The sequence below is a fragment of the Bombus bifarius genome, unplaced genomic scaffold (genome assembly GCF_011952205.1).
Source record: "Bombus bifarius isolate JDL3187 unplaced genomic scaffold, Bbif_JDL3187 scf7180000008140, whole genome shotgun sequence".
Taxonomy (NCBI): Eukaryota; Metazoa; Arthropoda; class Insecta; order Hymenoptera; family Apidae; genus Bombus; species Bombus bifarius.
The window spans coordinates 560,728-587,167 of NW_022884468.1; the positions used below are offsets into that span (position 1 = coordinate 560,728).

At 38.3% G+C, this 26,440-nt stretch overlaps 1 protein-coding gene and 1 long non-coding RNA gene across 12 annotated transcripts in view; one reads left to right on the top strand and one right to left on the bottom strand.

Moving 5' to 3' along the window:
- LOC117208577 overlaps positions 1-26,440 on the bottom strand; it is a 156,370-nt gene that overhangs the window by 1,155 nt on the left and 128,775 nt on the right. The window contains exons 3-4 of one of the 2 annotated variants that reach the window (XR_004487731.1): positions 1,196-1,305; positions 117-186 (exon numbers count right to left, since the gene is read on the bottom strand). This is a non-coding gene — a long non-coding RNA (uncharacterized LOC117208577). Of the gene's footprint in view, positions 1-116; positions 187-1,195; positions 1,306-26,440 lie in introns of those variants that run through there. The other variant, XR_004487730.1, reaches the window with a different exon arrangement.
- LOC117208567 (regulating synaptic membrane exocytosis protein 1) overlaps positions 2,355-26,440 on the top strand; it is a 145,774-nt gene continuing 121,688 nt past the window's right edge. For 4 of the 10 annotated variants that reach the window (XR_004487728.1, XM_033449793.1, XM_033449794.1 and 1 more), the window contains exon 1: positions 2,510-2,946. The gene's annotated coding sequence lies outside the window, so the exon portion shown is untranslated. The other 6 variants (XR_004487727.1, XM_033449796.1, XM_033449797.1 and 3 more) reach the window with 4 other exon arrangements.

Here is a 26,440-nt window from a genome sequence, read left to right on the forward strand (position 1 = left end):
TTTTTAAGCGGATCTGATATGAATTTTAGATAGTTAAGTGTAGAGAATTTTAAATCGACTTACGTGTGTTCAAAGTGGTGCAAATGGAAAGAAAGTCTAATCAAAAGCACAATCGTCTTTCGTTTTCATGAATACGATTTTACAAAGATAATTTGACCAATCCTTAATTAGAGAGGAGAGGAGGATCTGCAGAAGATCATTCTACATGTGAAAATAAGTAAAAAAATGAAGAATGAAATTTTTTCGCTTTTATTTTATTGTTATATTTAACTTTCTATCTTATTGTATATATAAAGTTCTTTAAAAGAATTCTGAAGAGAATCGCTCCTTTAATTATTAAGTACGCTAAACAATCTGATTTGTTTGAACGACAACAATATAAGTGATAATGCTTATTGGACGTTGTACAATTTTTATAAGATACAATGATATTAATCTGATTTAAGATAACAAGTAACACGAACAAAAGTTTCATTTCTTCAAACTTCGGTCAAAATTCGATTCCAGAAACAAGTCAGCAAGATTCATAGAATAGGAGTAAATTTCATAACACGTGCTAAATATTAAAACGAAATCTTCGAGATTCGATCTGCAACAGATTACCCTACACAAGGTATATATTTTTTCTCGAACAAAATGCTCTGCCTGTTAGATCGAGTAAAATGAAGTTTCCGGAAGTGCGGGCCATGTACTCGCTAGTCTGATGAAACCTGAATATTTGATAACGTTGCATTACGTTAACAGCGTCGCTTATCTATTTTAATGGATTGTAAGGTAAATTGAAACATCCGACTGTGCCGACAAAACCCGCTGCACGGTATGTTGAAGCTTGTATTAATAGTAATTTTTCGATCCCGCGGCAAAACACTCGCGACCGCATGGGGAAAAAACCAACAAAAAAGTAGAAAAAAGAAAAAGCGAGAAATTGAAAGTCAAGGGGAACAAAGCGTTTTTCACGCGTACCTTTTTTCTCCGCAATGAAAAACCGTCGCGTGTGTCAGCTGTTTACATAAAATTGATCGATATATCGCGCAGGGGAGAAACGTTTCGATTTTTCTGGGTATAGGAAACGCATCAGTTTACAAAGCGGGTCGTCAACGATCTCCGCGTATAATACAATCGTGAGCTTTTATTTTCGACGAGCAACAAGCACTGTTTCTGAAAATTCTATTTCGTGCGTCGTTTTTCACGTTACCTGCAGCCGGCTCCATTGCTCGAATTTTCCAACCAATTGATCCCTTAGATGCAGGCTTTTGTCTCCTGTCCTACCCATATCTATTGTCCTCTCGTCCGTTTTTCGAGGACCTAGCGAAGAAGTCAATTTCGAAGTAACGACAACAGCAGAGACGAAGATGCATCAAAGCGCCAACAGTTTCCTTTTCGTGCCATCAATTTTTTCGTTATTAGAAGCCAGGAGAAAGTTTGACGGGAATATCGATAAAGTGGAACCGTGAATTTAGGTTAAGCCTTCGTTAGGAAATTTTATTTCGAGGGGCGAAAGCGAATCGATCGATGGATAATAGTCTCGTACCGTTAATCGACGTTGCGATACATTTCTGCATCTTAAAATCATCTTTTATCCTTTATCGAGCAAAATCTGTCAGAGAAATGCGCAATTTTCTTTTTCTAATATTTCGATGCGTCTTTGCGTCACGTAGCTTCTCGTTTGAACGAACCGTTTCTCTGTGTTCTCGTAGAAACGACCGAACCGGTACTAGGGGGGTTGCGAGTTTCTGCTCCTTCTTTTTCAAGCTCCACCGGCTCGACGCTAAGAGAGAAAGTTTCGAAAGATCCCTCGGAATCGCGATTGTCTGTCCGTGGAGGACGCGGATCTCATTTCAACCCCCGTGCGTTCCGTCCACGTGCGTGAAAATGCGCGCGAATAGGGAAGGTGCGCCTCGTCGTCGGGATCCCTTGGGTTCTCCCGAGGATATTCCACCTGGTCGACAGTCTTTTTCCCTTCTCCTATCCGGGAGAGAAGGACGAGCTTGCGCCTTGAGCTGAGGTTCGCGGTGGGACGTGAGAACGGCAAGAAAGAGAAAGATAGAGCGAGGACGAGGGATATAGAGGCATCGTGTTCAGAGAGAGAGAGTTCGTTTTAGAGTCTGCGAGTCGAAGTCACGGCTGACAGAACCGTATTGAGAACGAGAGGAAACGGCATTGAAGGGGATTGAAGGAGCGAAAAGGACGATCGTTGAGGAGGAGGGTAAAGAGGGAAGAGGGTAAAAGGAGTATGAAAAGGGGCGAGAGGTAGCGTATAGAATAGGCGAGCTTTTTCGGCAGGCGCGTTCGAAGTGGCGGGGGTTGGCGAAACGGGGGTGTAAGGAGAGCGCCAGGCAGAAGACAGGAGAGGCAGGAGAGCCGGGAGAGACGGGAATCGGAGGGGCGAGTGGTTCGCTCGGTGGGAGAAACAGGAGACCCGGGCAGTGCAAGCCGGGCAGCCTGCCCGACGATATCGTCGCTCTAGATATAACGGTGATTCTATTTTTTTGTTTGTCCATTCTCCGTCAAGTTGGTCGCTCGCCGCGAGTTTTTCTTTGCGCGTCTAATAAAGCGGGCATGCGCGCCGTCGCTTTTTCCAGCCACGGAGAACCGCGTATAGGCACACCTTGTACTTAGAACTTGACACATACCTATAAATACACATATATACGTACGCGTACACACAGGTATACACGTACATCAGGTACACGCAGCGCGTGAACATACGTGTCCGCGCGCACACATTAACTACGCATAGACGCTAAAACCAACTACGGGAAACAGAGAGTAAAGAAACACACTGTTTGTTAAAAATACACGTATCGCTACTTAAGTGGCCACGTACGTTTGTAGAATATACGGGAGCACGTGTATCCATCCGGAGGGGCAGCTGAACGCGAGAGCGCGGCTGAAAGAACGCACGCATTTCCCCGCTCGGAAGCTTCCGCAGCTTTCAAGTAACAGGTTGGTCATTCCGGCTCTTCTCTTAAAACCGCTTTCGCGCGTTTCCATCGACCTCTCGAGTCGCGGTTACTTCCATCGTCTCATCTCTCTATGCTTCCTTATCGTGTACTTCAAATCGACGTCAAATCATCGATGTACATTTCACGCGTTCCAACAAATTCGTTCTCCTCGTTACAGGTGAGATGATAATACGTATTCGCTCTCGGTTCACGTTTCGATCAGAGGATACGCTCGATCCATAAAGTGGACTAGAAACCGTTCAACGGTATAGAGACGTTTCCGTCTGGTATAATTGGAAATGGTTCGCCTAATTGGTTGCCGTCGATGTGTTTTCCATCGTGGCCGATCCCTGAATAGCCGAACCGATGACACTGGTAATTAATTGGCCGAGGGTTCTTTCGTCTTTTAAACTTTCATACTTCGATTCTATGGCATGTGTGGTTTTCCGTGGGAAACGAGCCACGCATGCAAGCGTAATTTCGAGATGGTTTTGATCCTGTTTTAATCGACTAATTTCCGCTCCTATTTCCCCGATTCCCTAGGAACGTTCCATTCTGTCGACGATCTCTTGTGCTTTTCGCCTCTTATCGCGCGGTTGCCTTCGCCTCGGGCGTACGTTGATCGAATGTTCGTCGAACAAAAAGAACAGCTGCTTGTTAATTACTTTTCAACGATTCTCATGGTTTCGCGATTGCATGGCGATCTTATCGTTTGGATTCCGCGCTAATCTGCGAACGAGAGTAAGATGGAACGTTGCGAGAGAAAGCGAAAATGCATATTTTATTTTTAATGTTAACACTAGATACATTTGCGAGCGTCGTGACGCGCGCATTGATTGCACGCGACGCGTGTAACAGGTCGTGTTAGCAAACACAATCGAATAAATTAACAATCCAGCTCGCAGATACGGGCTTTCTGTACATTTTGTTTGACAGCATTTAATGTTCGTAATATCGCTAAATGAAACGTATGTTTCCCGATTTCTAGTTCATTTGAAATAGCTAACGAAGTATACTCGTAATCATAAATTGGATATTCGTTAGTGTTTAATTTAATTTTTATAAAAATGGTTTTGCTATAAGATCTTTAAAGCGTAGCATAGTTTAGTTCTGTTGTTTCATAATACAAACGATTAACGAGCGTCAACTTTATTTTGTAAGTACAACTTATTTATTCTCATTTTAAATGTACTAGTTGTAAGTATCCGCTGATTTCGACAGAAGCGTATCTGATGATGTTCTCTGTTAAAGTATTTACGTGGTTTCAAACAATTTTTCGTTTGATAAGTGATACTCGACAAATTGCACAATTATACTTTTAGCGAAGTAGAGTATTTTTTGGATTCAAAATCCGATAGTAATGAAAATTTCACCATGTATACGGATATGCTTTTTAATATATAAAAAGTGTTATATAATTATTATACAATATTGGTTAAAACATTGGAATGAATACGTAAGCGTAGTGAATATGTTGTTAAAAAGAAATTATTCCTGAATGTACGTACACTTTTAGTACGTATGTAAAATAAAGATAATCTATAGCAACATGAACACACATGTATACGCGATCTATCGTTTTGGTGGTATATATTTTTCGTTGACCCACATTCATCTCTTGTTTTATGAAACCGAAGAATTATTAAAGACCGCATATGATTCTTTTTTATCATCTGAATTCGTTTATTCAGATAATTTGTTAAGAATTAAACACTTGTTTTGTTAAAAAGCGGTACTTATGCTTCTACCAAGGCAAAATTTACGTCGTCGTATCTCATTCAGTTTTAGCGGAGAAATAATAATCGATCGATACAGGCAATAAACAAATACTACTATTTTCTTTGAAATAATAATGTTATTATAATTTATAACATTGTAAATTTCTAGATCGTTTCTTAAAAATAATTGTATATATAAATATGAAGGCAATATTAGCGAAATAACTGTAATTACTTTTCTATCTATCAGTTTCACATATTTCTGTCATACCCATATTTTCATTTCAATGTGCTCAATTGTACTTTCAATTTTACCTAATAAAGTATCAGAAAGTGAACGTATAGCACTGGAAGGAAGCTTTTTATTATCAATTAATATCTACTCATTCAAAAATTATATTTCATTGTAATTCCTCGAATTACATAATTTTACCTTCTATTTTCCAAATGTTGCCATGTATTTTTTCATCGGAGGAACACGCGAGAAGTTACATGGATTAATTAATTAACGAACGTCGCGGCAATTTTCCCCACGGATTTTCTTCGATTTTATCGTCGACGAAATCGCGTGCTGCGTTCGCGCGCTAAAGGTTTGCTAGGTTTCTCGATGGCAATTTTCCTACATCTTATCGTCACGTACAAAAGTTTACGGCGGATCGGGTTATGTTAAGATTAAGTTTTCGTTCGAATTTTCCGAAGGGATTTATACTCGATCCAATTTCGATTTTCGACGCAATGCTTCTGCAAGCGCTTACGATGTTATCTATCGATCGATCTGTTTGTCAAATCGCGAATTCATGACAATTTCGTCAATCTTCAGTCCTCCTGTAATTACATTTCTTATTAAAAGTTGGTAGCTATATTCCCCATTGATTGTGTATTTTTCCTATACCAATAAACATGTTTGCAGTTCACATTTTAACAGTTAATCGCGATAAAAGTGAATATCTTTTTGTGATTTTTATCGTGATTATTCCATTATTCTATTTATGACCTTCCGAGGCGAACAATTCTCGAATAAGTGCGAATTATTTTTACATTTGCTAAATTTGGCTATGTGTGTGAGAGAACTCTATAATCGAATAAGTGGACGAGTGATTAAGAAGCTAAGATTAACCGAAGTGTTATGAAAGTTTGATGCATTCGTGAAAATAACGAAGAACATCGAAGAAAGCTTATATAGTACAATCTAATTATTTCTGAAACTCGCAAAGCGAACTGCGAAACGTCTACTATGAAGGAAATAAATGATCTGGACAATTCCACGAATAAACATGAGAATTTAGTCACGGACAGTATTAATGTTATTATAAATTTAAGATATATAACGTGTTTCTAAATGAAATTTGAAAAATCGCTAAGAGCAACGTTGAACAAGAATAATTGCATTATATAAATTAAGATATTGCATGTAGATTAAGAAAATAACCATTGGAAATTTTATACGGAGAAGTTCATGTGGAATCTAAGAATCAGTTACAACGTTCTTTAAGTTTGATGGAATTACAAGTTTACTCTTTTTCTATTTCAGCAATGATACATCATGCATCGTGTCGTTTCGGACAAACAACTAATTTTACTTGCTTATCTCATCGATCATAATAATCCACCTCTTTGCCTCTCGGTCTATTGTATCAAACTATTAAAATGGATATTCTCTTTATACGTAACTTCGATGCTCGTAACTATACCTATTGAAAGGATATTAACAAAGAACAATCGTGTATAAAGAAAATCCTGCAATTACGCAATCGTCGAACACTGTGTTTACGCGTTAAAACGCATGCTTCAAGTGGTTGAAAGAACCGAGTCAAGCGATCCAGTTCAGGTCTTTGTTCTTTTCTTCTTCATTCTCGAAGCGTACGGTTAACGAGCCGTTGAAAAGTAGGATGGAAATGTGGTTGGCGTAAGAGATTAGTCGGACACTCGTGCCGAGACTGGTCGTTTTCTATGTCGCGACGGCGCAGCGGATATGTAACGGAGTTGCTGAGTAACTTGGACTTTACAATCTCGAAAACGCAAATTAATCCGTGCTCGGAGTTTCGCTCGGAAGCAAAGCAAACGCTCAGTCGCATGGTTTCCTTTGTATTTCGCGGAATTTGCTCGCCTTTGCTCCTTAGTTCGCGAGTGTACACGCTTCCGGGCTCGTTCCTTCTACACCTTGGTCGTTTCTTTCGTCGGGAATCGCGGCGTAAACCGTGAACGTTTCTATTGTTCCGAGCGATTCTTCCAAGATCGTTTAGTATCGAGGACAGTACGCCGAAAGGAAGCAAGGAATCTCGTACGTATTCGCACCTCGACCCATCTCACCCTTCTTTAATAACACGGTTGCCTGTGGATGACGTCCCTTTCCTCTCGCCTTTTCCTTTCCGTCTCTCTCGCATGAGGAATACTAGCTCCGCCAAGAAACTTACGTCCCTCTACCCCCGCCCTCCTTCTCACTTCTCTTTCTCACATCTTCCCGGCAATATCGCGATTCTGTGCGGCGGACAGATCGTTCGTGAGCTTCTTCGGAATCCATCCCGTACCTCGAGTCCAGGTTCTCGCGTGGGAGGACCTGAATAGGATCTCTCGTATTTTATTTTTTAGCTGGCTGAAGTATATTTTTAGCTTGCTCAGTGATCGGTAGCTTGACATTTGACCGGCCGCGTAGGCTTTTCTTTGAACTTTCTACGGAACACGTCGGGTCACATGACTTTCCACGCCTGTTACCCTTGGGAGGCTTTAATTAATGGAGCAACTATTTCGCAAGATTTAAGATATTACAGAGGGTAAATAGATTGGTAAAGAAGGGACGAGGAGCTCGATTTGGCCGAATCGCGCGATACTCTCGTGTAATTCTTAGTTTCTGCGCCAAGTCGTTACGATCCTCCGTGAAGAATTAACGTTGCCGCGGAAATTTATCGTACGATTCGTTCCATGCTTGTGTTCTCCCCATTTTATCTATCCACGTGGAAATCGGAGCAAAGGAGCGTTTGCTCAAGCCCTGGTAAATTACAAGGTATATTTTACACGCGTTTCGTCAAACTCATATTACTGTTACGTTTTCAAGTCGCTCGTGTCGCGGATCGTGAACGAACGTTTATGATAAACGTCTAAACGCCGGACAAATATTTTTGTTCGCCAACTTGTGAAACGGGCCGAAGGCTACGCGCAGCAGAGTATGCTTTACGGCGAAAGAAAATGTTTGCGAAAGAGGGGAAATATATCGGTTATGCTTTGTCAAGGGTAAAACAAAATGGATAAATTATAAAAATAAACGGATAAGACGGACGCAGTTGAGAGACTCGATGGTAAAGTGGTGCAAGTGTATCTTTCTTTAGAAACGAAAGAAGTACGGGAAACGATGTTATAAGATCCATATTTATTTAAAGGATTTCAGAATGAATTTCCAAGCCTTTACGAATGCGTATAATAATGAGTATTTAAAGTTTGAAAACGTTACAGAGATTTTCGTTACAGCTTGACTTTATGTATGGCATTTTCGAATTAAAGATCTTGTCATGTGTTCCAACTTTTTCTTGAGTTCTTTAATTGTATCCGAACACGATGTAGATTCATGTATTTATCCAACTTTTCTAAATTCGAATTGGATTTGTCAAATAGAAATTAAAGATTGTTCGTTAACCCTTTACAGCGTATAAATTATCCATATATTTACATATTTCAAATTTTAATCCAATCGTTCGTCAGTGCGGTTAGTGTATTTTATTATGGTAAATAGTTGCCCGAGGTAATGTGCATTCCTAGCTTTCCTTAATTCGATTAAATCTACATATTTAGCCTTTTGCCTATAAGCGAATGAAATTCAAATTACAGGTAACGAATTTTCATTTTATAAAATCAAGGTATTCGTTCTCGTTGTTGGTAAAATATTAAAATCTTTTACTTTTAACTTCGCGAGCACTTGAAAGGAACGCCTCTGGGAATCTCGTGATCTTTAAAAGGATAACAAAAAGAAGCATAGTTCATACAGTAGAATTAACTTGTATCGTTAACGTGATTTTGCGAGATAATCGGGATACTCCGACGCATAATTCTGTTCGAGTCTCGTAAATATCTTGAAAAGCTTTTTCACAAATTGAGCTACAATTACTTAGTTCCGATACACGTCAAGCTTCCACGGTGATTGGTCGGATTTTTAAAACGATTTAAAGTTAGACTTTAATGTCCGATAATGTAATACCTTGACGTGATGACAGATTGACATTTTCTCATTTTCGTAAATTAACGCAAGTTACAGTATTGCTCTCGAACGCCCGTTCCACGTATAAACTTGAAAGCGCGTGACAATGTCGATGCAGTTGACATATTGACATCTTAACGCATTGATATCATGACATTTTAGCACTGGCTATGGTATCACCTTTGGTATCAAGTGTGTTCGTCGGTCGGACGAGAGAAATCGCAACGAAATTACTACACTACCAACTACGTGTACGAAACGAAAAAAAATCTCTCGTTTAAATTCGTTATAAATAAAAGTGTTTCATTGGGAGATTAATTTTGTTTACGTATATATATTTTTAGTTATTTAATTAGCATTATCGAAATATTCAAATTATTCTCCGAGAGGACTGATATTAACGAGAGCCACAGTGAATCATGTTTCGGCCAGAGGTTTCTCAACGAGAATACTGTCCTTTTGGAAAACGATTCCGATTCCGATTCCGTTGGTAGATACAACAGAGTCAACAGACGTCCGAGAAAACGTCAGTACATCGGTAATATCAGTAGTATCCGATCCATAGTTTCTGATATCCGATATCACTCTGCTATTCAACTACTTGTTTTCTTCGATGTACGTTGTATGGTTGATTTTCTTTCCAAAGGGTTTTGCGATACTGGGAAACTAACGATTGGTTTAATAAACTGTGCATTTGTTATTGTATCCATTATTTCCGATAAGGACTGTATCGTCGAATGATTCTGGTGTTTCGATAAAGCTAAAATCTAAGAATCCTATTTTTATAATATGTTACAGTGTTCACGTAATATCAGAATTATTTTACCAAAGAATCTGGAAATTGTCAATAGTATCAAAGACAAATCGAAAAGACTATTTCCAGTAATGAATTTTTATTAATAGATTACGACACATATCTAGTAATTCAGAGAGGGTAGAAGCGAAATATCTACATCGAAACTGATTCAGTCATTGCTATTCGAAGATTAGAAAACATGGAACGTCTGTCAATTGTTCCAACCGAATAATACAGCACATTACAGTGTGTACGATTGAAAATATTCGTGTCCGATATTTTATTTCGCCCACTCCAAGTTCATTCAGAAAATATTTCACAAGATATACGTATTGGATTGCGGGGCAATCCGATAACCGAGAAATTTACAGATGCACGTTCGAAAATTCACAACACCGAAATAAGGATTTGTCTAAAACTGTTCTTCATTTTTAGAGCGATAAAAGAGCCTTCGATAATTTATTAATAATTTATTACACGTTTTTTATTGTCCGCTACAATGAACATGATTCAGTTGAAGAAATATCTTCCAATGTTTGTAGAAGTTTCGCATTCGCCGACTATATCTAGTAGAAGGGGAATCAAGAGAACGAAATAAAGCGTTCGAATAATCGAAACTCTCGAGGTAATGTTTCATAAAATCATGTGTGAAATATTGCTGTTTCTTTGAAATATTCTGTTTCGCGGGATACTATGTATGTTGCACTTTATATCGTGAATACATTTATCGTTCACGTTCCATTTCACGTTCCACTGCGAATGGTTATTCGAACGCAAAATCGGTTCATCTGAAACATATGCAACGAATTTTTCTTTTTTAACGTAAGGCTTTTATTTTTTCGTACAGTATCCATTCTACTAAACATACATATTTTTAATCCAATAGAAATGGCTGTCATACGTGTATACATACATGCATAAATACATGCATAAATACATACATACATGCATACATACATACATACATGCATGCATGCATGCATGCATGCATTCATACATACATACTTTGCGACTTGTATTGTATAATTTTTCGACTTGTATTGTATAATTTTCCAGGGTTAACGACCAATCGGCTTTCTTTCTCGTTAACGATTCTTCATGAATATTTCAACGAGCTTCTTGGGGAATTGCCGTTATAATTTCCCACAGTGGTGTGTATCACCTTACTTACTTATTGCAGGAAGGTCATCGGTTGGCCTAGTTCCTTGGTAGCGGCCACGCGATCTGCTGAACATCCTCTCTCATCCATTTTCTCTCGTTCTGTTCCGTATCTTCCCCTGACGTGTCTCGCCCCTCTTGTTTCACGGTTCATGTAGTATTACTTCTACTTACTACTACTTTCAGGATAATAGTAATAATAAACAGAATGAACTGAGAGATCTTGCAGCTTGCTACACGAGGAATTGCTCGACCTTGAAATCCTGTAAGCTTTGATTTCGAAATGCTGATCTTACGCTTGTTTATGAGCACTGTTTACGATATCGCAAGTTTATTCCTGTTAAGTTCGATAGTGAATTATAGTCTATACTTGTACAAATTGTATAAGCATTAGCGTGATATTATATCGTGAAGCAAGCGATGTAAAATCCGATGATATCGTTTAATTATATCGATCTGTTTAATCAATCTGTTTTTCATACTACTAAACTTTTGTTTTCTCACCTATTTTTTGAAGACCTTTGATCATCGGCATGGTATAATCTAATCTCTCTTGTAAATGTCAATCGATGAGTAGTTAGCATAAGTTTGATATTCCATCGAATTATTATTCTTTATGTAGTGAAACCTCCGATATCGGAGTCGATAGAGGGACATGATCGTTCGGATTAGGGTATTTTTACATAAAGAAACTAATTATTTATTATCAGGAGTAATATCGTTACAAACGATGGCAAGGAACAATTTTTCTATTAAATCGGATAAACACGTATTAAGTTGCTTTGAATTGTATCCTATTTGTGGCTTAAACCACTTAAATGATCTTTTCCTAATACCGTAAATGCTTCGAAGAGGGAATGCCTTCAACAATAGGTTTACGTACATTTTTACGACTTTTGCAACACTGTGGCCGTTTTCTAGCTTTTGAAGTATCTCTCGTTCCGTTTTAACTGTTAGTATCTATTACACGTTTTCTTCTTCATGCCATTTTATAAACGGCATTAACGCATATAATACCGTTTTCATATTATAGCAACAAAGGAAATATATATTGTTCGGATAACAGAACGTTCAGACATCTGAATAAAAAAGAATCTTTCAATGAAGATCGATATAACGATAGGTCGTTCATATAATTATGCTAACGTATACAGGATGAGTTATTTCTTTAATTTCTTTTAAATAATTATTCGAGCATTCAAACGTCCGTGTAACTAAATTAACTGAATATCCTATAATAAACGTCCGTAATAATGAAGTTTCTAATTATCTAATTATCGCTATACTATACTTCAATTCAGTTTCTCCCAATGATAGTCAATTAACGAGTCGATACACCGTCATCTGCGTGCACACGACGTTTGAAATGATTGCAGGAAGCAACGCAACAACGTAACTGGCCGCGTATCGATATCACGATACAAATCAGCACCGGCTGTTATCGTGATCGGTTGTCGACGGCAGAACAACAATTTCGCCGAGTGATTACTCGATCGGAAAAGCTGCTCGAGGATCTTCTCTCTTTCTCGGCCACTGAAGGATACGGTGGTCGATAGAAAAACGCGCTTGCGTTTCCTATTTCTCCGGAATATGAACGCGAACATGATGATCGGTTGACCCAGTTTCCTCCGGTTTGAACATCAGTTTCGGATTCGTTGGAAATTAGGCTGCGAAGAACCGCAAAGAGGATGCTCACCGAAGCTAACGACTGCAGGAAAACAAACAGCCGCGCGTTGCAATTGTGTCGATTCTTTCTCGAGAAAGTTTCTCGCAGCCACGCGAGACGACCAGTTTTAATTTTGAAACGACACGTCACGAGTGAACTTTTTAGAAGACTGGTACAAGAAGGGAAAAAATCGCTGGAAAATCTTGGCTCGTTTTCTCGTTTCGTTCGAAGAAAGTTTCGTTTTTTTTTAGAACGCGTTCAGTTCCACGAAGGTTGCAGAAGTTTCGCGTGCTCGACGTTTACCAAGACTCGACCGATGGATTTTTCGTGTTTATGTTCGCCGTATTGGTCTTTAATGCGTTCGCGATCGGGGCAAATTGAACTGTAATTACGTTTTCAATGATGCACGTGGCTTTCTTATTACGGAATTACACCAATCGATGTTCTACTTTTTCCTTGCGGTTGGATGAATTGTGGAAATTAAAGCCTATACAAATGTCTGTTTTTTGAACGCGCGGTAACCGCACCGTGCCGGAATAGCAATTTCGACATCGATAATCTTCCCGCATACGGTATATCATGCGTATCTTGGTACTCCAGCGTGTAGCGCAAAAGAAAAGAAACGAACGAGCGTATTAATGAAAAATAAAAAAGCGAACTCGTGGTATGGCGGTAGAGAGAGAGAGATTACCCTTTATGTTAAAAATCCGTGACCGCCTCTGTGTGGTTTTCCGATGGCGAACGAAACGTTCGAAACATAGCTAAAAAGTATTCATAGAAATTTTCGTCACTGCAAAGAAGAGAAGAATTCTGTATTCAAACGGACAGAGAAGAATAAAACCCGTGAATATCGTTCACGGTACACTTCGTTCTGTGTATTACCTAATTACGTATTACCTAATGCCACAAACACAAGCACAACTTGAGATTTACGACGAGATCGTTTAAATAGCCAAGTGCACGAAATTTTAGTTCCTGCCCGATTAAATGCAGTTCTACCGGTTGAATCGGCTTATCTAAACACGAACCTCCATCATATGAATGTAAAGCCGTGAATAGCAGAGAAAAATTAATGAATTAATTAATTACCTAATTACCTAAAACATTCAGCGGTTTTCTTAAAATCAAAGTATCCTACGAAATAATGTTATCCTATGTTTTCTTCTTATTTTTATAAAGGAATCGCTCCAAGTCCTCTTGTACATATTATTCGATCAGATTCTGTGTAAAACCACTAACAGACCTCCTCCGTCTGAGTAACAAGTGCCATTTTATTAGGAGTCCACGCGCGCGCCGTTAAATCTCTTTTACTGTGTCTGTTCGCCTCTTGCGCTGCTTTCGTGGCCGTCGTGAAAACACATCTCTTCGCCGCCTTGAAAACCTATATATATATACATGTATATATACATACATATATATATATACATACATACATACATACATGTATATATGCGTCTTTTCTTGATCATAAGTCACATAGTAGGAGCGAAGGGAGAGTTGCGTAAAGGAAGGTAAGCAGAAGCCACGGCGTTTCGCTCAGTCAGATCGACGTAAAAGTAGAGAGCTCTTGATGGTATCAAAGGAGCCATTATGCGTTTTCGTGTATTCGCTGCATCGAATATCCCCGGGCCCTTTAATGTTCCTTAGACGAAACTTTCCACGACGTCGATATGCTTGCCTGCAATGAAAATGTGCGGATGATCTTTATATCGCTGCTTCCCATTTTATTGAAATAAATTTATCGGCGGTACTTTGGCTGCGGTATCGGTGCCGTTTTACTGTTATATTGATTGTTACTGGTTCTCTTTGAATATTACTTTCTACGGTGACATTCATAACGAAGAGGCAAGGGTGTCTAATTGTTAAAGAAAGAAGGCTTTGATTTCGCGCAATGAAAAGTATCATCGGTTGAAAAATACTACGCACGATTAGCCTTCGTTAAATATATGATACTCTGGGAAAAAAGTATTCTTAGCAAAAAGTTATCTTTATATCTCATTTTCTTTATGACACCATTCGAGTTTCATCAGGGGTTCCTTTCATACCGCTAATAACAAAGAGGATAATTAGGCGCCCTGTTGTGAATGATACCTACTATATCTCGCGTAGTCGATCTAATATCATGGATAGGGGCGAAACAAAACGAAAGATCCAATTAAACTAAATGCTCGTAAAGAGTAGACTTAGTTTAGCGGAGTTTTATGTATTTATAGGAAATTCGAAGGCTTACAAGTGTATGTAACGCATGTAAAGTACAAAAATTAAGTAGGTGGAATTAATCTGTGCTTAGGTTTCGTTCTTTTAATTATATTAATAAAAATACGAATTTGCATAAAAATTCGCAGTCTACTTATAGCGAATATAAAAACGATTATTTACTTTTTCTATAAACAAATAACATGGGGTTCGTTTTCTAATAGTCCCGTAACATGTACCAGTTTTGCGAAATAGCTGGTACTTCTTAATTAAATTTCATGTTCCGTATTCGCTGATCAAAAGACTCCAAAGCGTACTCTCTTTGATGCAATAAAGCTAATAAGCGTTCTGTAAATTTCTTTTAATATTCTATATATATATATATATATCTATATATATATTTCCTTGTTCTGTGCTTCTTGGATGACGCAACAAGTCTTAAAGGATCAGAAAGAACTTCGTTTCAAAGAAACATTTCTTGAACTTTGACATTTGAACAATTACATTCGATTAGCAATAGGTTGAGTATAATTGCAAGCTCTATAATCATAGAAGAATGCAATGTTCTCGATAATGATTTAAGATTCGTTGTATAATCGCATTTTCCTCGTTTACTCTGCTTTCACAATTTTCCTCTATCTTTAATGAATTTTATTCTCGCATCGAATATAAGCGAATTCTCTGCAAAATTGTGCAAAAGAATAGACTTATACATCACGCCTATTCCTATGTCTATTTAAAAAAATGTTGCGAACATTTGGCAATCATTTTTCGCTGTACAGCGAAGTAAATTAATAGGTTTTTGCTTTTTATTACTAGCTGCTTTTTATTATTGCTATTAATAGATATGACTACTTCGCTATCGTTATCAACAGTTTATACCGAATAATTGGCAAGTACACCTGAATTTCGCGTTACACAATGTTAGATACGAAACGAAATATTTGTGCTCAGTATTTTCAACTTATCGACAAGTTGATCTATATCGGCTTTTCTGACACACGCAACATTGAGCGATAGAAAACCTTAGAACGGTTCAGTCTATGTTTCGCCATCGCCTGTGTACGTCTCTCTTTATCGCGATGAGACCATTGCAACTCGAGCATAAAGTTCATGAAATATCTGAAACCCGATGCGCACCGCATTGATTGGCAAAACAAAAAAGACCGTCCGGGTTTTGAACGTTTTCAAGCATCATCCATTGGCGGAAAAAACAATGCTCGATGAAGGTAAAAGTGCAATTCGCGGTGTGACGAACACGAGAAACGAAAAATGTAATTAAATACTTTGTCTTATAGAAGTCGAGAGCATGAAATAATTTCACATTTTCTGGAAACGTGGTTATTATTAATTCACTCGTTCCTGAAACATTTACATGTTTCTGTCGTTGAAAGATAACTGCACGCTTGTGCAAAATGCAAGAAGAGAAGGTGTAAAAAGTATACAGAATTCACGTAATACGCGAAGCAAAGAAAAGCCGAAGCACAAGCACGCATTTGCATTTGATCCTGTTACGACCCTTGAATCTTTATTTTCCGATCTTGCTCTTACTTCTATAAATACTTTTACATGTTCAATACGAAATTGAAACACAAGAATTCACATTTATTATTAACGATTCTTGCTCAAACTTTTCAGAAGTACGTTTTCGATATTAAAAAGAATACAACGAATCGAGATCGACTTCAAGAACGTAGTAGGATTAAACTAGTAACTAGGAGTGGATCTAGAAAATGCGAATACGAAGTTCCACTTGGTGACGACGAATTACGTGAGATAAATCTAGTCTTCTTCGGGTCAGAACACGGATATCCGAGAGAATTTCAGGATGTCGGCATCGCTCTTACAAACGGAGAGTTTCGTGATACGATAAAGACCATTTAGAGTCGTAGAAAGTCAAAGTCAGACTTATACAAAGCCAGAATTGTCAGAGGTGTACGAGAGAGCAGAGAGCAGTCGCAGTTACAAAGTGGCAAGATAAATTCAGACCGCCGAAGGTTGCAGCGTTGAAGAATGAACCGGCGCGAGTGCTTCGTAGCATAAATCTCCGCCTGAAACCACCAATGGAAACTCGTCGGTGCAATTGCTATTAAAATTTATGTACCGAACCATCCATTATTTCAAATATACGAGAAGTTTAAACGAGCTTCGCGACCGATCAGCAAAACCGTCCATCTCCATCGCTGATCCATTTCTGAGCGACATACGCTATTGCTCATAAGCATCTGGACAGTTTGATAGATTTGTGGTACGGATTGTACTTCTTCGTTTTATCAATATTCTAGTTATACTACACACGTTCACAAGTGTATGGAGATTTTGACCGACTTGCGTTAACAATATATGTGAACGTTACTTATTATTTTCATTTATTCATCATTATAATCCTTGGCTTTCGGCTTAGGATGGTTTCCGGTTAACATTGATATTTTATCACATCGATTACTTATGCTACTTTATATTCCAATTTATCCTAGTATGGTATACATATGGCAGTATGATACAACGTTAAATCTACGAATTAACGATAGCGGTCTTTACTATGTTATTCTGGAATTAAGGAGATACGTCATACGAAATTAAAATTCTTTATTTTAAAACCTTATCATATATTAATCGTGACGCTGTATCCACTTGGAAGATGATTTTCCTAAAAACTAACTCACGGATGAAAAAAATTGTATTTTACATTGTGGATTTATTTCTGCAGAAGTAATCGCCTGCTGTCTACTCGTGCGATATATTCGGCCAACATTTTCCACGTCATTGTAGACTGTTTGTTTAGAATTGTGTAATTTAGATCGTATCCTGTAAAAGATATCTAAATATCTCTATCCAGACACACTCGAGCGGTAGCGTGCGATACTTTAGTTTCTCTGGAGTCTAAAAACAACGCTAAAAACGGCGACAAAGGAAGATAGCGACGTGGGCTTTGCAATGTCGCTCGAGGCAGGTCGTTTGAGATATTCCGGCGACAAGCGGAGAACGTACTTTCGAACACCTGTAACTAGATCGATCGAAGAAGCCTTGCCGCAAAGCACGACACTCCATGTACATACCTATACGCCTTGTGCGTGTTCATGTGCGTGTCTGGTCTAGTAGCGCCGTAGGAAAACATAATTTATCCTCGAGCAAGAAAAACTTACATAGTAAAACGGATTAAAGTAACGATGCTTTGCTATGGTGTACTGTGATGGAAACTAGCGGTGGACACCGTGCTCAGGTCTTTTTTTCTTCCGACGAGAGTCCAGAACGAATAGGGTTTCGGACACCTGTAGCTATATCGATCGGTCGAGGTCGGTCGACAGCCCTCGACCTCGAAACCACCCCTTTGCCAGTGGCACTCCAGAGAGGAGGGGAAGTTAAATTCAATCCTCTTTCCCTGCTGCTCGACCACATCGACAGCTAGCGACTCCGTCTTTTCCGCCTTGTACACCCGAGAAATTTAATGTTCTCCCGATCAGCCTGTGGCTGCTGCGTTAGTCTGGCTACGGGAACAAATGTGTCTGTGGCTCGATTTAGATCGAAGTTTGAAAAGGATTTCGGGAGAGGAAAAAAAATTCAGGCGAAGAAGCTTTGTCACTGGATTACGTGCTACTCCAACGAGATGCGTTGATGTGTGCATAGTTTTAGATCGGGATTTTGGTGCTTAGCCCGAATGAATGCTTGGTTACGCAAGAGTAATTAATTTGATGCGAAGATTCACCGCAGCCGTGAATAGTTAGAATGGGTTAGTGTACATTTGTGTTATTTCTCATTAAGGGATTAGCGTAGAATGAAGTTGAACTTTGGGCGTTCGTAATTGTGGAATATTAAAATGATGTTTGCTACGTAGATACAGTATCGAAAAGTTAATTCGTTTGTTAAGCAAATGTACAGAGTATTAGAAGAAGGTTTTGAGGCTTCTGGGTATTGTAGTAGATATTAATTAACAGGAATAAAAATGTTCAATCGATATAGATCCTAAAATTGATAGTTCTAATATAAGGTATAATTTTGTATTTTCTTCTTGGGATATGTAATGGTCCTATTTCATCTTCATATATCAATCAATCTGACACTATGTTTTCATCAGAGAAGAGCTAGTGAAGTTACGTAATTTACGACAGAATTTTTGTTCAACTGTTAAATAATTGAGTAATATTCGCCCTGTAAATGTTATCGACGCTTTCGCTTCTCCCAACGGAAGAGGCACAATGTTTCCTGGAAAATTAAATCGTGAACTACTTTCAGTTTAAAATGCTGCCACGCGAATAATAAATTCTATCAATAATATTACATTAGTGGAACGAAAGTTCTCCCAACTTTTCTACCTTCGCAAAAAGAACGTGCGAAACAAGGAAGCGTTAATTTATAACGTAATTGAAAATGGTGCGCAACGTAGTTCAAGCTTTCATAAATAATATCCAGTTAAATGTTCACTGCAGCATAATTCAATTTCTTGCTAGATCTCATTAAAAAAACTCTATAAAAGAGAAACGTATTCTACTTTTTATGGCTTATACTTTGGATGTATTTGTTATTATGCTAGGCAATGTATCAAACGAACATAACATTTGCGAGGTGTATACATAGAACCACGATTTAACCGTGTTTCTGCCTTTTCCTTCTTAAGTTGAGCGTGTGTTTTTGGAGCTGCTAATCTTTATTCTAAGATCTTAATTGCTGTATAACATCGTACGACGAAATACAGGAAGTTAATACATTTATAGTCGTAGAATGCTTCAAGGAAGTATTATGTGAGTAAACTATAAAGTGTAAGATAAATTACTTGTCATTGATATTTCAGTCTACTTATTCGTATTTTCGCGAAAATGTTATTATCACGTGTCATGTTGCTTTTAGAAAAAAAATTAATGCTGACAAAAATTTCGTAGGTGAATATAGGCGAAGTCTGACAACGTAGTAACCTCGTGTTGTATTGCATCATCGATTTATTATTTTAAATATGAATTTTCGAAAGCGAGGAAAAAGTATGCTACATTAATTACATCTTGCGAAGCTTGTAACGGAATATCGATTCATATCATGCAAGTACCATAATATTGCAGGAGTGGCATACTATTGCTAATAAGGGAAATTGACATACTAATGGACCACGTTTCTAAAAGATTGAATTAATTCAATAAATAGCTGTAAGTATTTTATATAAAATAGAAAATAATGTATTGAACTAATATTTACGGTAGTAGTGAGGCGAAAAAAAAGATAAGAATAGACACATATATAGTATTAACTCAAGTTTGTAAATATTTATAGATATAAGTGTCCAAATAACGATTAAGAGATAATGATCTTAATGAAACCAAAACAGCGGAGGAAGAGGAAAGAGCGGAAATAGGAGAAATACAAGTTAATTAATCCTTGACTTTTATCAGAAATTAATCCAGGAATTACAGATTCAGAAATCTTCGTTCTATTTTGAAATATTCTTATATTTTTATACGTTAACAACTTTGTACGAATCATAGGCAGGAAAATTACAGACAAATTGGCATGTATTTGTGACTATGAATTAACTCGGGAATGAAAGAATGAAGATCAGCGTAAAATCGAGTGTACGTATTCGAGCGATAAGCAACGAAACAGCAATAAACAGCGTCGAAACAACGAACGTACTTCTCTACTTATACTGCCAATATCCTATTCGCTGGCAACTTCGCCGATGTCGTTTTATTAATGTTCAACTTCAGTTAACCACCCCGTAAAACGTTCGTAACGAACCGTTCGTCCGATGTTAATCCGTAAATCCGATGCACCGATTTTCGCGAGTAGTCTCGAGACGGCGGAACATTTTCACGATCGGAATATTCGGACGGTTTATTCGGTCTGTATATAGTAGAACTGAGATCATATGCAGAGAACGGAAACACGAGAACACGTAGCCGGGCTTGGCTTACAAATAACCGTGCATGGCAAACGTGTCAAGAAGCGGAATAACTTTCTGCCTCGGCAGCGGGCAAGCGATCGACTACGAAAACGTAGCCTGATTATGCATACAGGAAACTTCCAGCTGAGTTCTCGCTACCGGGTACACGCTCGGATACTCGATAACTTGTCGTAGATACTACTCACCTATCGACGATATTCGATCGGATATTCGTGCCGTTGCGTTCGATCGATTGCGTCGGGACGTCGCGTTAATTCGCCTCTTATCCTCCTCCGTGCTTCCTGATGAAATACATACGCATGTACGATCCGATAAATCAACGAGAACTCGCGGAACGTCCGTAAACTTGCTCGGATCCACGAGTTCTCGCATTTCAGATTATCGAGCGGTGTTTCGACGTGTTCCACGTTCGCGCGGATCACGCGAGATTGCTTCGTTACACGTTCTGGCAGGGCCGACAGGGCCACCCCTGTGACCGTAATTTTTCAATGAGTTAAGTAAACATAGCCACGTTACTCACAGTCGGCTACAAAGCAGGTGAATGCGCCTTATCGGACACAGATCGGACCTTCGACCCTCTATCGGGTCTCCCCGATCGTTCGTAACATTTTTATGACGGCCTTATCGTGGCCAAGCCCTTTCTCTGCCCTCCCTATTTTCTGGCCGATTTTATCTGATCCGCTCGTGTCCCAAGCCGCCCTTCGATTTCTGATGCTTTCGTTCGTCGCGGTCCCCTTCGCCCTCGGCCGAGGTAACGCTTTCTCCGATTGCGACGGCTTCAACAATGCTGCTTGTATCAGCCCCGTTAACAGACGCATTAATTCTTCAACGTGCTCGCTGATCCAGTGGGATTACCAGTTATACGTTCGAGGATCTTCCCGAGGATCCGCAAGTTCGACATTCAAGAATTCGAAATTCCGATCGCGTTTCAGCTGCGATTTCGCGGTGACGTATATAGGGACACTGCATTATTGATAAGGAGTCTCAGACACGTGGCCGTTGAGAAGTTTATTTTTGATCGAGCGGAAAGACGTTTGAGATCCCGTGATACGTTTCTTCTTTTTTCTTTATTTCTTTTATTTTGATTTTAGGGAGTTTGGAACGCGGCAAGAGGGTGAAACGGAGGAAATGGGGAAACGCGAATATTCTCAAAGTGAAGTGGAATTCTTGTTAGCTATTCATAGGGAAACTACCGAACAGGTTATATATACGCAAGAGAGTTTGAGATCTGGAGTCGTGCAAGTTGGTTTTATCTGATTTCGGAAAATTAGTGTTCAACGTTTAGCGGTGCGATAGAGTCAGTTCCGTCTGAAAATTTAGTTCTGATTCCATTATTCTTGTTAATATCGCTTATAAGCTTGTCCTCTTGTGTATTATGCGCGTTGTCATTGTTCCAAATGTATAGTTTCTTTAACTTCTTTCTTTTCCAATAAACGTTACTTACTGTTCGAGTTATAAGAATTTCTTCGTTTCGATAAAACGAAATAACGCGTTATTATTTTGCTATTAAAGAGATCAACAAAATTATTTAAATATGTTGATAAGTAAAAGTAATAGAAATAAACATTTACGAATAGTACAATTTGAGCAACGCTATCGATGCATTAATCTATTGATAACAGAGGCAACATAACAGAGGCGAAACATAATCGTCTAGTATCAACAATATCGCAAGAGAAATAATTCATAGAAGAGTAGAAAATCTATCGAATTTTATGCAAACCCTGAAGCAGCATATTTTCAAGATTCCAAGGTGCAATATACTATAAAAATCGACTTTTTGGTCCCTCTGAGCGATAAAACTCCTGCAAATCGTGGCAAGCTTTATTTGCAGAATATTTTAGCGATCGTCCCTCGTAAGGCCTCCGAGGAAAAGCGAATATTTTGCGTCTCCCTTCGACGAATGATAAAAATAAATGCGGCATTGTCGTGAAAAATGTTTTCTACCGCTTTAAAGAGCGAGATATCGCGTCGACGTGTGCGCAATTACAAGCAACGCCGGCGCTAAATTTCGACGAATTGAATTTGTATTTCTTGCTTTTTTCGCTAGGTTTGAATAGAGCAGGGTGGACAAGAGAGGTGAGTCTTCGTTGTAATTCTAGCCGCGGACTACCCAGGGGATCCGTTTTCCGAAATAACGAAAAACAAGCAGCTTCGCGAACGTGAGACTCTTTCCGCATACGAAAAAGAAACTTTTACCGCGAACGACATGGGATGGTTTCCAAATAAAAATTGGGCAAATCTATACCATTGTCGTTCTTCTTTTTTCTTCGATCTACCTTTGTCGAGAACCTTCGTCACCAAACTGTGATTATTCCCGTTTTCCCGTATACGATTTCGATTGTAATTCATTTCTGTTTAATTACGCTCCTCTTTTAGAAGTACTTTGTGTGTACGAGATACACTTAATTTGTAATTTAGTTAGCGTTGTTTCGTTACATCCCTAACCCTCAATTTGTTTCTGTATGATTTCCATTTCCCGAGATTACAAGTTTTGGGAATACATTTTATACGAGTAGGTTCAGATGCAAATACACAATGTATAATCTTATTACACGAGCGTTATTATATTTGTTTCTACTTTTATTAAACATTCCGCCTATACGCTCTGAATTCTGCAAATACCAACTTTGCTTGCCTAACTCTCTAAAATTTCATTCTCACCACGCATTGACCGTTCTTCTTAAAGACATTCGGCTCTACATATGTACGAATGCACACCCTTATATACGCATTAAACATGCCCATTGTCGTCGGCTCACGCACGAATTCCCCGAACTCTAACTTTCTGAACCTTCGTCCATATTAATGCTTTCATTCTCGTTTATTGTTAAAAGTCGTTGTTAATTTTAGCTATTGCTGACTTTTGATCTAGCGGAGTGGTTGTCTCGTGCGTATATCTAAATTCAATAAACAATTCAGTTTATTTAATCCTCTGAGTCTATGGCTTTGCCGCGCACCACTTTATTCCATTCTCTTTATCGGTTCCGAAACAAAGTTACATTTAGTTTTTCACTTGTAGAAATATACTACTTTCCTCGGTGATATATTTAGCGATTACTCTAGTACAGAACACACTATTGGCATCATTTTTATTTTCATTGCCCACATTTGCAACATTCTGCGATTTATTTTCGTGACTGTACGGTCACAATGGAAGGAAGAAGTTGCCTTAAAGCTCTTTGCGAGTGAGAGTTCTCCAGTTCCCGTTACTAAAGTCTTTTCGTTCGAAGCTGAAATTGCAAAATTTGCGGCGTAACCATCTTTAAAGTATAGGTACTGAAAACATTTTAACATAGCGCGCGCTACGTATTTTAATGTGGCACAATACCGTGTTGCTAAACTTTTTCACGGGAAATTACAAACCAACTATTACGAAATCCGTTTAACTAACTTCATTTCCGGCAATTTTATAGAAGATCGCATTTAAATCTGGCAAAGTAGACAACAGCCGATGCGCAGCGACAGAGCAGATTTCAACTTTGAATCATTTATCTTCTAAAACAAATGCGATATGACAACGCGTCCTTATTTTAAAGTAAGTAACGTGAATTTAGTTTAACGTATGTTGTTCAGCACCAGGATTAATTCTAAATTATTAACTCTATCACTAACATGACGAAGAAAACAATGAAAAAAGAAGAGATTACTTCAAACGCGATAGAAATAAGGTGTAAGAGATAAAACTGATAGGTTTAATATCTTATAAAAAAAGTTTTATCAAACTTTCGAGAGACTATCACTCATTTCAGCGAATTTCTTTCACTTACTTCTTTTTAATCAGAAGAAAAAATTTCAGTTCGATCCTCGGTAGATTCAACGGCACACTCGCAATTCCACGGAGTGGCGTCTAAATGGCACTGATGAAAAGGATCGTTCAAAGATTTTTATATTCGCGTCGAACGAATCGATGATCTTTCCTATCGCATGAATAATTAAAAAATAATTCATCCACCCTCTATCTAGCTACGCGCATTCAAGCTGTTTATCTAAGAATTTCATCGTGAATCTGGCAATTCTTTGCTACAATTTATATTATACAATCTATTTTCGTCAAAATTTATTCCATATCTCTGCTGTATACATCCAATGAATAATTCACACTCTGGTAAGAGATTCCATCTGTATATTCAAATTATTTCCGCTTTATCTGTACACACGTTAGAAGCTTCGTATTCCTAATGAAAATACAATTGCACCGTATGTTACCTTTATGTAAGATCGTTCAAATATCCGTATACAATACGTGGGATGTATTTCGAGATGTGTTATTTAAATTAACAATTGGGTCAATTGATTTATTTGATCAGGTCGAGGGAAATACGATAAAATGGCAATTCTGTATATGTTGACTTCTCAAGTAGGATTCTATGTTTTTCGTGCAATAGTTTATTAGATAACAGGTGAATTATATTCTCAATCAGTATTTTTGATAAGATACTTTTTCGTGGATAGAAGATTTTCTGTGCATGGTTTTCTTTCTTGAAAAATATTCGTCGAATTCAGTATCTGTCACGCATGTTGCATAATTAAAATCATAAACAAATTTTCTCTGAAATAAGTACGATTTTAAGCAAATTAAAAAATTCAGCAAGTAACGAACACAGAATAGGAGTGGATATATTCTGTTTATTAATTTATTTACATGCCCGTTTACTGATAATTAAATATGTATGAAATATTTGGTTTATACGGATGGAACGATTGGAAATTACAAAGAGTAATTATAGCTAACTAGACTTGCACCGTAATAAATTAAATTTTAATTTCAGTCAAACCACTCACAACTATACTTCACAACTATTCTTATAATATCTCCAACAATTTAGAAGCTAGCAAGAAATAATGTTGTTATATTTTAGTATATTGTTAGCGTTATTACTTGTAAATCTCGTATATGATTTTCTTTAGATATGCTACTGTTTAAAGAAGTACATTTAATCATAAATTGTCACTGGTTTGTACACTTAAAAAAATAGATTTTAACATTCACCGTTACTATAAATGGATCGAGAAGCTCGTGTGTTTTGAGCTATACAAATTGTCTATTCGAACACGAACGAATAAATCAAATTACTTCAGAGATATCGTTATCTTATTCTTAACTCGAATTGAAGGAAAAAACTTGGAATACTTTTACTGGTATAGCATCCTATCACCACAGCGTATCAAAGATACTATAAAAAAAATACATTATGCAAATTTCCATCAATTCAATCCTCCCTTCAAACTATATGTAGGTATACCAACAATATTTTTCTCTTCACCTTTCTGACCAACCATCATCATCGTTTAGAAAAATCCTTTCATTTCGTATTCCTGTTTTCCCTCCCCTTCTCGCGAGCATGTGGTTGTTTTCTTTTATAAAAAAACAACCGCCGCGTCGTGGAAACGTGTCCTTTCAATCGAAAACGTCAGTCATGTCCGCGTCGGCTAAACGAGATCACGAGCCAGAGGAAGCTTCGTCGTCATTTCTCCGCGCGTGGATTTATGTTCGCCGCGATTCCATCGTCGACGCGCTCGTTTCTTTTTCGTACAAGCGAATTTTCTCGTCGAGTTTATCCGCCGAGAACGACGCGTATTATCTCTAGCGCGCGGAACAATCTTTCTATTCGCTGCTTTCGCGTTAGCAGCTCGGATAACGCGCACAACGAAACGATGTTAGTGCCGCTACGCACGAACCGCTGCCGGGTTAATCGCAAGCGATATTGTTAGTGGTGCGGACAAACTCAGCTAACGAGGCTAATAGATTTCCTGCTTTTCTTGTCTGTCGTTTTCTATCGACCAGCGACTGGATTTTAACTGGGTAAAAAGGAAAACAAGAAGAAAGAAAAAGGGAAAGATAGGGGGAAGAAGATCGCGTAGAATCGTGGAACCGCGCGCGA